Genomic DNA, 4,413 nt, shown 5'->3' with positions numbered 1-4,413 from the left:
GCGATGATGTGCAACGGAAAAAAACGAACAAATATACAATTTATATACCGGTTGATTCATTTATATTAAACATAATGTTGTCTATATTTTTCTCATGATCTACCTACTGTGCTCTCTTTGTTGCTTGCTATCTTGCAATTGTGATTGCACTCCGTGCTGTCATTGTTTTTGCGGAGATTGGTCAAACACCTTGGTCAGACACCGGTGCATAAACGAACATGAATTCTGGTAAACAGTGCCATCTAGCTCTCTTTTATTGTTAATTTTTGAAATTGAAACTTTTCTAACTTTAACTATTTTCAAGCCTTACTTTATCTTTATAATACATATACATACACATATACAATGTTCATGCACATACATAGTACATACACACATAGTAGTACATACACACATAGTAGTACATACATATGTTTAATGTTATGCATACATAATGCAAGCATGCATGCATTATATATGTATGTATGTAAGACATTATGTATTTATGTATGTATATCACATGTATATATGTATCTACATTGTATGAATCTATGCATGTGTGTATGTATATACATGCATGTATGTATGTATGTACATTGTATGTATGCATGCATGCATGTATGTATGTATGTAAGCATTCCTGACGAACGGGAGCGGGGAAGGGGATAGGGCAATCCCGAGGATGGGACAAAGATTGACAGTTCAAAAAACTTTATTTAACTTCAACTATTTTCAAGCTTTACTTTATCTATATAATACATGTACATAAACATATACATATACATACACATATACAATGTGCATGTACATACATAGTACATACACATATAATAGTACATACGTATGTTCTGCATACATAATGCATGCATGCATGCATTATATATGTATATATATATATATATATATATATATATGCACAAATGTATGTCATATGTAGTACATATGTCATATTATATATATATCTATATAATACATATACATATACATATACATATAAATATACATATACATACACATATACAATGTGCATGCACATACATAGTACATACACACATAGTAGTACATACATATATACAATGCATACATGCATTGTATATGTATACATAATGTATGTACATACATAGTACATACACACATAACATACACACATAGTAGTGTTATGCATACATGCATTGTATATGTATACATATATGTATGTATGTAAGACATTATGTATGTATGTATCTCATCCGGTATCCCGTACTCTGTTATTTCCATACGGAATCTGACTGGTTTTCCGTACGGCTTGCAGAAGGTTCCTGTCCCGCATTCTTCCGTACTGTATGCGGAAGGTTCCCGTCCCGCACTCTTCCGGATCTCCTCTGTTCCTGTCTCTCTGCCTTCCGGAAGTCCATTCCGGTCTGCATTCCGGTTCATATAGATATTCCGGCTCCTTCCGGATCCGCATTCCGGACCGTATTTTCCTTCAAAATGAAGACTAGAAGCAAACGGTGGCGTACTACTATTACACCCCAGACATGTTAGTAACTGACTCAAAATATATTATTTTACTAAGAGGCAAAATATACACAACCAAAAATTAAGTCTTTATGCCAAAATTTTGTATATACATGTCTATATCAAAAAGGGTCCTTACAGTATGTATGTCATATGTATGTATGTATATACATGCATGTATGTATGCATGCATGCATGTATGTATGTATGTATGTATGTATGTAAGCAATCCCGACGAACGGGAATGGGGATGGACAAAAAACAGCAATTAAAAGACTTTTTTAATAATAACTATTTTCAAGCTACTTGGTACATGGTACTTGGTGCACGGTACTTGGTACATGGTAATTGGTACATGGTACTTGGTACATGATAATGGGTACATGGTCCATAGTAATTGGTACATGGTACATGATAATTGGTACATGGTCCATAGTAATTGGTACATGATAATTGGTACATGGTCCATAGTAATTGGTACATGGTACTTGATAATTGGTACATGGTACTTGATAATTGGTACATGGTCCATAGTAATTGGTACATGGTCCATAGTAATTGGTACATAATAGTCCATAGTAATTGGTACATGGTACTTGATACTTGGTACATGGTACTTGGTACTAGATTCGGTGCTTGGTACTTGATTTAGTATCAGGCTCCATAATGAAACTTCGAACTCGCAATTGATACATGATATATGGTATCAATTGGTCGGTCTAACTTTAGGGTACCTTAAGCAATAAACATGGGAACAAAGAAAGCTTTTTAGTGTTAGACTTGGTACTTAGTACTTGGTACTTGAGTTGGGTATCATGTTGAAACCTCGTACTTGCAAATGGTTCCATGGTACAGGTACGTGGTACGTGGTATCATGTTGAAACCTCGTACTTGCAAATGGTATCATGTTGAAACCTTGTACTTGCAAATGGTATCATGTTGAAACCTTGTACTTGCAAATGGTTCCATGGTACAGGTACGTGGTACATAAATTGGTACTTTGAAATCACGTGCTTTGAAACTTCATGGTTCAGATCTTTAAGCTTGAAAGTTAGCTTGAGTTGATACGTATCGTACAATCAGGGACCCCTGCAAAAAATATGAAAATCAAAAGCTTGTTAATATTAGAGCCTAACATAGAAAAACAGTCACTCGAAATGCGATAAAGTTTTTGATTCGTCTCTATCTAGCTTTCTAAGAGCTTTTGAGAAATTGGTGATGCTTGCTAATCTTTTGCTTCTTTTGATGTGTTACATCGTGGGCTCGCCTCTTTTCTTGTTTAGGATTTGTTTTGTTTTAAAACATACAGATAAATAAATAACGTTCTAGCTTCTTGCACATACTTAGGCTAATTAACTTACCGACAAATGATTGTTTGACAATAGACAAATTCAGCGATGCAACGAGAACATATGTCAATATATATCATCAACAAATATATGTACATGTGTCTACAGTGTGTGGTGATCAATCCTCTCATATACAAAACAGATCACTAAGTATCACTACGTGAGCCATCACTATATGAGTCGCTACTATCATACTCGGAATCATCATCAACATCAGCACTGCCACCACCCGTGCCCCCAACCACAACACCACCATCACCACCGCCACCACCCATGTCCCCACCCGGGATCACGCCGCCGCCGCCTGCCTCAGACTCTCGTCGTCGCCCCTCGGTCTCTTGTCGAGCCACCTCTGTCATGTCCTCCTCGCCATGTTGCTCCTGCATTACTTAGTGAAATCAAATAAGAATATATTACAGTTAATATGAAAATAAACCACAAAACAAATCAGTGATACCCACAAGTGGATGAGGCGTGTCTGGAAGTGTCGCCTACAAAGCGTGGTACCCGTAGTATGTAGCATACTCCATCTCCTGCGCCATAGGTGCACGACCATAGTCTCTGGTCTGCATTAAGACAGAACCAAAGACTTATTGATTTCTTCATTCAATAATAGTATCTTTGAAAGTTAAAATTAGAACGATTTTTACTCACAAATGTGGCCACAAATCCATCTCGACCCATCCGGCCTAGTCTAGATGTGTGACCAACTTGCAGTCTCTTTCGTGCTGCCGTCTATGTAAATTTCATTAAACAAAATGACATAGATTAGGGAATATTTAGAATCAATCTATCAAAGTTCAAATTTCTGATATACATTAGCAAAGGCACGCACCTTCTCGTGAGGAAAAGTGATGCGTAGGCGTCTCTCCTTGCGGAAGTATTGCCATGTCTCCATGCACATATCAGCCCTCCTCTTGTTTGTCTCCACCATACAGTAGCGTCTGTTTATTTTTCATATTGCATACCATAGAACTTGTTAGATTTCAATGTTTTCTTTCATGCATTGCTTTTTTCTTCTCGATCATTTGATTAATGACTCGTGTTTTTATGGTACTTGAAAATCAGATTCGGACCAATCAGAGGGTACACCACCACCTCCTACTCATGGTGATTGGGGTGCACAGAGTTCCAATACTGCACATGAGCCTGTTTATGATGATTTCTACTACGACGAGTCTATTATATGCTGGTGCACTCGTTGTCATGGCACATATCGGAGGCCGACGGGAGTTCTTTTCACATGAGATGACTCATGGTACTTTTGAGCGAGCACCGCCACCTAAGGAGCGACATCGACCTATGGTATGTGACTGTTCTCCCTTAGTTTTATTATTGGTTATTTTATAAATCAAAGGCTCATATATAATGTAACCATATCATATATGTAGGTATATTCACTTGATGACGAGGATGACTTCACTATCAGTGGTGCACATGTCCCTCGCACACGGCATGGACAGGTCACTTGTCAGCTACAGCTTGAGGTTTCTCGACATCCTCTACCTCCTGCTTTGGAGGCCGAGATGGTTGGAGATCATCCGTTGCCTACTCGTTTGCATTCTCTAGTATAGACGTATGATCGAAG

General features: G+C 37.7%; 1 pseudogene; it reads right to left on the bottom strand.

The window, feature by feature from the left end:
- Positions 1 to 1,226: 1,226 nt before the first annotated feature.
- On the bottom strand, positions 1,227 to 3,759 carry LOC147607387 (uncharacterized; annotated as a pseudogene).
- Between the last annotated feature and the right edge of the window lie 654 nt (positions 3,760 to 4,413).

The sequence above is a fragment of the Cibotium barometz genome, chromosome 55 (genome assembly GCF_041138505.1).
Source record: "Cibotium barometz isolate CiBa-2024 chromosome 55, ASM4113850v1, whole genome shotgun sequence".
Lineage (NCBI taxonomy): Eukaryota > Viridiplantae > Streptophyta > Polypodiopsida > Cyatheales > Cibotiaceae > Cibotium > Cibotium barometz.
This window is presented reverse-complemented; position numbering and strand designations above follow the sequence as displayed.